Source organism: Tursiops truncatus, chromosome 4 (genome assembly GCF_011762595.2).
Source record: "Tursiops truncatus isolate mTurTru1 chromosome 4, mTurTru1.mat.Y, whole genome shotgun sequence".
In the NCBI taxonomy this organism is placed as follows: Eukaryota; Metazoa; Chordata; class Mammalia; order Artiodactyla; family Delphinidae; genus Tursiops; species Tursiops truncatus.
Genome location: NC_047037.1, coordinates 15,774,485 through 15,783,491, shown reverse-complemented (window position 1 = coordinate 15,783,491; position 9,007 = coordinate 15,774,485).

The following is a 9,007-nucleotide window of genomic DNA, read 5'->3' as shown; positions in this document are numbered from 1 at the left end:
AAGAAACATTTAACAAGGACCTAGAAGAACTAAAGATGAAACAAGCAATGATGAACAGCACAATAAATGAAATTAAAAATACTCTAGATGGGATCAATAGCAGAATAACTGAGGCAGAAGAATGGATAAGTGACCTGTGAGATAAAATAGTGGAAATAACTACTGCAGAGCAGAATAAAGAAAAAAGAATGAAAAGAACTGAGGACAGTCTCAGAGACCTCTGGGACAACATTAAATGCACCAAGATTCGAATTATAGGGGTTCCAGAAGAAGAAGAGAAAAGGAAAGGGACTGAGAAAATATTTGAAGAGATTATAGTTGAAAACTTCCCTAATATGGGAAAGGAAATAGTTAATCAAGTCCAGGAAGCACAGAGAGTCCCATACAGGATAAATCCAAGGAGAAATATGCGAAGACACATATTAATCAAACTGTGAAAAATTAAGTACAAAGAAAACATATTAAAAGCAGCAAGGGAAAAACAACAAATAACACACAAGGGAGTGCCCATAAGGTTAACAGCTGATCTTTCAGCAGAAACTCTGCAAGCCAGAAGGGACTGGCAAGACACATTTAAAGTGATGAAAGAGAAAAAGCTGCAACCAAGATTACTCTACCCAGCAAGGATCTCATTCAGATTTGATGGAGAAATTAAAACGTTTACAGACAAGCAAAAGCTGAGAGAGTTCAGCACCACCAAACCAGCTCTACAACAACTGCTAAAGGAACTTCTCTAGGTAAGAAACACAAGAGAAGGAAAAGACCTACAATAACGAACCAAAAACAATTAAGAAAATGGGAATAGGAACATACATATCGATAATTACCTTAAATGTAAATGGACTAAATGCTCCCACCAAAAGACACAGATGGGCTGAATGGATACAAAAAACAAGACCCATATATTTGCTGTCTACAAGAGACCCACTTCAGACCTAGAGACACATACAGACTGAAAGTAAGGGGATGGAAAAAGGTATTTCATGCAAATGGAAACCAAAAGAAGTTGGAGTAGCAATTCTCATATCAGACAAAATAGACTTTAAAATAAAGAATATTAGGAGAGACAAAGGAGGACACTACATAGTGATCAAGGGATCGATCCAAGAAGAAGATATAACAATTGTAAATATTTATGCACCCAACATAGGAGCACCTAGGTACATAAGGGAAATACTAACAGCCATAAAAGGGGAAATCGACAGTAACACATTCATAGTAGGGGACTTTAACACCCCACTTTCACCAATGTACAGATCATCCAAAATGAAAATAAATAAGGAAACACAAGCTTTAAATGAGACATTAAACAAGATGGACTTAATTGATATTTATAGGACATTCCATCCAAAAAAACCAGAATACACATTTTTCTCTAGTGCTCATGGAACATTCTCCAGGATAGATCATATCTTGGGTCAGAAATCAAGCCTTGGTAAATTTAAGAAAATTGAAATTGTATCAAGTATCTTTTCCGACCACAACGCTATGACACTAGATATCAATTACAGGAAAAGATCTGTAAAAAATACAAACACATGGAGGATAAACAATACACTACTTAATAACAAAGTGATCACAGAAGAAATCAAAGAGGATATAAAAAAATTACCTAGAAACAAATGACAATGGAGACACGATGACCCAAAATCTATGGGATGCAGCAAAAGCGGTTCTAAGAGGGAAGTTTATAGCAATACAATCCTACGTTAAGATACAGGAAACATCTCGAATAAACAACCTAACCTTGCACCTAAAGCAATTAGAGAAAGAAGAACAAAAAAACCCCAAAATTAGCAGAAGGAAAGAAATCATAAAAATCAGATCAGAAATAAATGAAAAAGAAATGAAGGAAATAATAGCAAAGATCAATAAAACTAAAATCTTTGAGAAGATAAACAAAATTGATAAAACATTAGACAGACTCCTCAAGAAAAAAAGGGAGAAGACTGAAATCAATAGAATTAGAAATGAAAAGGAGAAGTAACAACTGACACTGCAGAAGTACAAAAGATCATGAGAGATTACTACAAGCAACTCTATGCCAATAAAATTGACAACCTGGAAGAAATGGACAAATTCTTAGAAATGCACAACCTTCCGAGACTGAGCCCAGAAGAAACAGAAAATATGAACAGACCAATCACAAGCACTGAAATGGAAACTGATTAAAATCCTAGGACCAGATGGCTTCACAGGCGAATTCTATCAAACATTTAGAGAAGAGCTAACACTTATCCTTCTCAAACCCTTCCAAAATATAGCAGAGGGAGGAACACTCCCAAACTTATTCTACGAGGCCACCATAACCCTGATACCAAAACCAGATAAGGATGTGAGAAAAAAAGAAAACTACAGGCCAATATCACTGATGAACATAGATGCAAAAATCCTCAACCAAATACTAGCAAACAGAATTCTACAGCACATTAAACGGATCATACACCATGATCAAGTGGCGTTTATTCCAGGAATGCAAGGATTCTTCAATATACACAAATCAATCAACGTGATACACCATATTAACAAATTGAAGGAGAAAAACCTTATGATCATCTCAATAGATGCAGAGAAAGCTTTCGACAAAATTCAACACCCATTTATGATAAAAACCCTGCAGAAAGTAGGCATAGAGGGAACTTTCCTGAACATAATAAAGGCCATATATGACAAACCCATAGCCAACATCATCCTCAATGGTGAAAAACTGAAAGCATTTCCACTAAGATCAGGAACAAGACAAGGTTGCCCACTCTCACCACTATTATTCAACATAGTTTTGGATATTTTAGCCACAGAAATCAGAGGAGAAAAGGAAATAAAAGGAATCGAAATTGGAAAAGAATAAGTAAAGCTGTCACTATTTGCAGATGACATGTTACTATACATAGAGAATCCTAAAGATGCTACCAGAAAACTACTAGAGCTAATCAATGAATTTGGTAAAGTAGCAGGATACAAAATTAATGCACAGAAATCTCTGGCATTCCTATACACTAATGATGAAAAATCTGAACGTGAAATCAAGAAAACACTCCCATTTACCAATGCAACAAAAAGAATAAAATATCTAGGAATAAACTTACCTAAGGAGACAAAAGACCTGTATGCAGAAAATTATAAGACACTGATGAAAGAAATTAAAGATGATACAAATAGATGGATAGATATGCCATATTCTTGGATTGGAAGTATCAACATTTTGAAAATGACTCTACTACTGAAAGCAATCTACAGATTCAATGCAATCCCTATCAAACTACCACTGGCATTTTTCACAGAACTAGAACAAAAAAATTCACAATTTGTATGGAAACACAAAAGACCCCGAATAGCCAAAGCAATCTTGAGAACAAAAAACGGATCTGGAGGAATCAGGCTTCCTGACTTCAGACTATACTACAAAGCTACAGTAATCAAGACAGTATGGTACTGGCACAAAAACAGAATGATAGATCAATGGAACAGGAGAGAAAGCCCAGAGATAAACCCACGCACATATGGCCACCTTTTCTTTGATAAAGGAGGCAGGAATGTACAGTGGAGAAGGGACAGCTTCTTCAGTAAGTGGTGCTGGGAAAACTGGACAGGTACATGTAAAAGTATGAGATTAGATCACTCTCTAACACCATACACAAAAATAAGCTCAAAATGGATTAAAGACCTAAATGTAAGGCCAGAAACTATCAAACTCTTAGAGGAAAACATAGGCAGAACACTCTATGACATAAATCACAGCAAGATCCTTTTTGACCCACCTCCTAGAGAAATGGAAATAAAAACAAAAATAAACAAATGGGACCTAATGAAACTTAAAAGCTTTTGCACAGCAAAGGAAACCATAAACAAGACAAAAGACAACCCACAGAATGGGAGAAAATATTTGCAAATGAAGCAACTGAAAAGGGTTAATCTCCAAAATTTATAAGTAGCTTATGCAGCTTAATAACAAAAAACAAACAACCCAATCCAAAAATGGGCAGAAGACCTAAATAGACATATCCTCAAAGAAGATATACAGACTGCCAACAAACACATGAAAGAATGCTCAACATCAATAATCATTAGGAATTGCAAATCAAAATTACAATGAGATATCATCTCATACCAGTTAGAATGGCCATCATCAAAAAATGTAGAAACAGTAAATGCTGGAGAGGGTGTGGAGAAAAGGGAACCCTCTTGCACTGTTGGTGGTAATGTAAATTGATACAGCCACTGTGGAGAACAGTATGGAGGTTCCTTAAAAAACTACAAATAGAACTACGATATGACCCAGCAATCCCACTACTGGGCATATACCCTGAGAAAACCATAATTCAAAAAGAGTCATGTACCAAAATGTTCATTGCACCTCTTTTTACAATAGCCCGGAGATGGAAACAACCTAAGTGTCCATCATCGGATGAATGGATAAAGAAGATGTTTCACATATATACAATGGAATATTACTCAGCCACAAAAAGAAACGAAATTGAGCTATTTTTAATGAGGTTGATAGACCTAGAATCTGTCATACAGAGTGAAGTAAGTCAGAAAAAGAGACACAAATACCATAGGCTAAATACATATATATGGAATTTAAGAAAAAAAAATGTCATGAAGAATCTAGGGGTAAAACAGGAATAAAGACACAGACCTACTAGAGAATGGACTTGAGGATGTGGGGAGGGGAAGGGTAAGCTGTGACAAAGCGAGAGAGTGGCATGGACATATATACAATTCCAAACTTAAGGTAGATAGCTAGTGGGAAGTAGCCGCATAGCACAGGGAGATCAGCTCGGTGCTTTGTGACTGCCTGAAGTGGTGGGATAGGGAGGGTGGGAGGGAGGGAGATGCAAGTGGAAAGAGATATGGGAACATATGTATATATATAACTGATTCATTTTGTTGTAAAGCAGAAGCTAACACACCATTGTAAAGCAATTATACGCCAATAAAGATGTTAAAAAAAAAAAGTAACTTGTTTTAACAAATCAATGTGCACTTCATCCAAACCTTTCTCTATACATTTAACATGTATGTGTCTGTGTGATATGAGTGTCTAAGTATTTAATTATATAGTAATGCTTCTTACTTTATACAATTTGGTTCATATTTTCTGTTGCAATATTCTGTGTCTTGACTCTTTCACTAGAAAATATATCTCGGAGCATTCTTTCATGTGTTTGTTGGCAATATGTATATATTCTTTGAGAAATGTCTATTTAGGTCTTCTGCCCATTTTTGGATTGGGTTGTTTGTTTTTCTAATATTGAGCTGCATGAGCTGTTTATATATTTTGGAGATTAATCCTTTGTCTATTGATTCATTTGCAAATATTGTCTCCCATTCTGATGGTTGTGTTTTCATCTTGTTTACGGTTTCCTTTGTAGTGCAAAAGCTTTTAAGTTTCATTCAATTCCATTTGTTGACTTTTGTTTTTATTTCCATTATTCGAGGAGGTGGGTCAAAAAAATCTTGCTGTGATTTAGGTCAAAGAGTGTTTTTCCTGTGTTTTCCGCTATGAGTTTTATAGTATCCAGCCTTACGGTTAGGTCTCTAATACATTTTGAGTTTCTTTTTGTGTATGGTGTTAGGGAGTGCTTTAATTTCACTCTTTTACATGTAGTTGTCCAGTTTTCCCAGCACCACTTATTGAAGAGACTGTCTTTTCTCCATTGTATATACTTGCCTTCTTTGTCATAGATTAGTTGACCATAGGTACGTGCATTTATCTCTGTGCTTCCTATCCTGTTCCATTGATCTATATTTCTGTTTTTGTGCCAGTACCATATTGTCTTGACTACTATAGCTTTGTAACATAGTCTGAAGTCAGGGAGTCTGATTCCTCCAGCTCCATTTTTTTCTCCTCTAGATTGCTTTGGCTACTCGGGGTCTTTTGTATCTCCATACAAATTTTAAGATTTTTTTGTTTTAGTTCTGTTAAAAATGCCATTGGTAATTTGATAGGGATTGCATTGAATCTGTAGATTGCTTTGGGTAGTACAGTCATTTTTGCAATATTGATTCTTCCAATCCAAGAACATGGTATATCTCTCCATCTGTTTGTGTCATCTTTGATTACTTTCATCAGTGTCTTATAGTTTTCTGCATACAGGTCCTTTACCTCCTTAGGTAGGTTTATTCCTAGGTATTTTATTCTTTTTGTTGCAATGGTGAAAGGGATTATTTCCTTCATTTCTCTACCTGATCTTTCATTGTATAGGATTGCAAGATATTTCTGTGCATTAATTTTGTATCCTGCCACTTTACCAAATTCATTGATTAGCTCTAGTAGTTTTCTGATGGCAGCTTTAGGATTCTCTATGTATAGTATGTTATCTACAAAAGGTGACAGTTTTACTTCTTCTTTTCCAATTTTATTCCTTTTATTTGTTTTTCTTCTCTGATTGCTGTGGCTAGTACTTCCAAAACCATGTTGAATAATAGTGGCAAGAGTGGACATCCTTGTCTCGTTCCTGATCTTAAAGGAAATGCTTTCTGTTTTTCACCATTGAGAACGATGTTTGCTGTAGGTTTGTGGTATATGGACTTTATTATGTTGAAGTAGGTTCCCTCTATGCCCAGTTTCTGGAGAGTTTTTAACATAAATCAGTGTTGAATTTTGTCAAAAGCTTTTTCTGCATCTATTGAGAGGATCATATGGTTTTTATTATTCAGTTTGTTAATATAGTGTATCACATTGATTGATTTGTGTACATTGAAGAATCCTTGCATCTCTGGGATAAATCCCACTTGATCATGGTGTATGATCCTTCTAATGTGTTGTTGGATTCTGTTTGTTAGTATTTTGTTGAGGATTTTTGCATGTATATTCATCAGTGATATTGGTCTGTAATTTTCTTTTTTTGTAGTATCTTTGTCTGGTTTTGGTATCAGGGTGATGGTCACCTCATAGAATGAATTTGGGAGTGTTCCTTTCTCTGCAATTTTTTGGAAGAGTTTGAGAAGGATGGGTGTTAGCTCTTCTCTAAATGTTTGATAGAATTCACCTGTGAAGCCATCTGGTCCTGGGCTTTTGTTTATTGGAAGATTTTTAATCACAGTTTCAATTTCATTACTTGTGATTGGTCTGTTCATATTTTCTATTTCTTCCTGGTTCAGTCTTGAGAGTTCATATCTTTCTAAGAATTTGTCCATTTCTTCCAGGTTGTCCATTTTATTGGCATAGATTTGCTTGTAGTAGCCTCTTATTATGCTTTGTACTTCTGTGGTGTCCATTGTAACTTCTCCTATCTCATTTCTAATTTTATTTATTCCTCTCCCTCTTTTTCTTGATGAGTCTGGCTAATGATTTATCTATTTTGTTTATCTTCTCAAAGAACCAACTTTTAGTTTTATTGATCTTTGCTATTGTTTTCTTTGTTTCTATTTCATTTATTTCTGTTCTGATTTTTATTTCTTTCCTTCTGCTAACTTTGTGTTTTGTTTGTTCTTCTTTCTTTAGTTCCTTTAAGTGTAAGTTTAAATTGTTTATTTGAGATTTTTCTTGTTTCTTGAGGTAGGATTGTATTGCTATAAACCTTCTTCTTAGAACTGCTTATGCTGCATCCCACTGGTTTTGGATCATCATGTTTTCATTGTCATTTTTCTCTAGGTATCTTTTGATTTCCTCTTTGGTTTCTTCAGTGATCTCTTGGTTATTCAGTAACTTATTTTTTAGCCTCCATGTGTTTGTGTTTTTTTACATTATTTTCCCTGTAATTGATTTCTAATTTCATTGTGATGTGGTTGGAAAGGGTGCTTGATATGATTTCAATTTTCTTAAATTTACCTAGGCTTGATTTGTGACCCAAGATGTGATCTATCCTGGAGAATGTTCCGTGTGCATTTGAGAACAAAGTGTAATCTGCAGTTTTGGGGTGGAATGTCCTATAAATATCAATTAAAACTATCTGGTCTATTGTGTCATTTAAAGCTTGTGTTTTCTTATTAATATTCTGTCTGGATGATCTGTCCATTGCTGTAAGTGAGGTGTTAAAGTTCCCCACTCTTATTGTGTTACTGGCGATTTCCTCTTTCATAGCTGTTAGCATTTGCCTTATGTATTGAGGCGCTCCTATGTTGTGTGCATAAATATTTATAATTGTTATATCTTCTTCTTGAATTGATGTTATATCTTCTTCTTGAATTGATCCTTTAATCATTATGTAGTATCCTTCCTTGTCTCTTGTAACATTCTTTATGTTAAAGTTTATTTTATCTGATATGAGTATTGCTACTCCAGCTTTCTTTTGATTCCATTTGCATGTAATACTTTTTTCCATTCCCTCACTTTCAGTCTGTATGTGTCCCTAGGTCTGAAGTGGGTCTCTTGTAGACAACATGTATATGGGTCAATACATAATATTGAGCAGAGTTCCCTGTGCAATACGGTAGGTCCTTGTTGGTTACCTATTTTAAATATAGCAGTGTATACGTGTCAGTACCAAACTCCCAGTCTATCCCTCCTTCCCATCCTTCCCCTCGGTAACCATAAACTCTCTCACCTCTTATACATCACTGCTTAAATTTTGCCTTATCAGTGATGCCTTCCCAGATCACTCTAAGTAAAATAAAGTAGCAAATCAACCCATCCCCCCATCCAGCGTGCTCTTTCCCCATCATCAGCTTCATCTTCCACCACAGTGCTCATCACTATTTGACATACTACAGAGAGTTATCAGATTACTGTTTCTCTCTCTCTAGGATGACATCTCCATGGTGGAGGACTTTGTTTTGTTCTTTGCTGTGTTCTTTCCCCTGTGCCAAGAACAATGGCTGCAACATAGACTTCTGGTACTCCATACTACAGTCATCCCTTGGTCTCTTCAGGAGATTGATTCCAGGATTCCCATGGATACAAAAATCCGTGGATGCTCAAGTGTCTCAAGTATAAAATGGCATAGTATTTGCTTATAATTTCCTCCCATAGACTTGAAATCCTCTCTAGATTACTTATAATACCTAATACAATGTAAATACTATGAAAATAATTGTAAAATGCTATGTAAATTGTTACCTG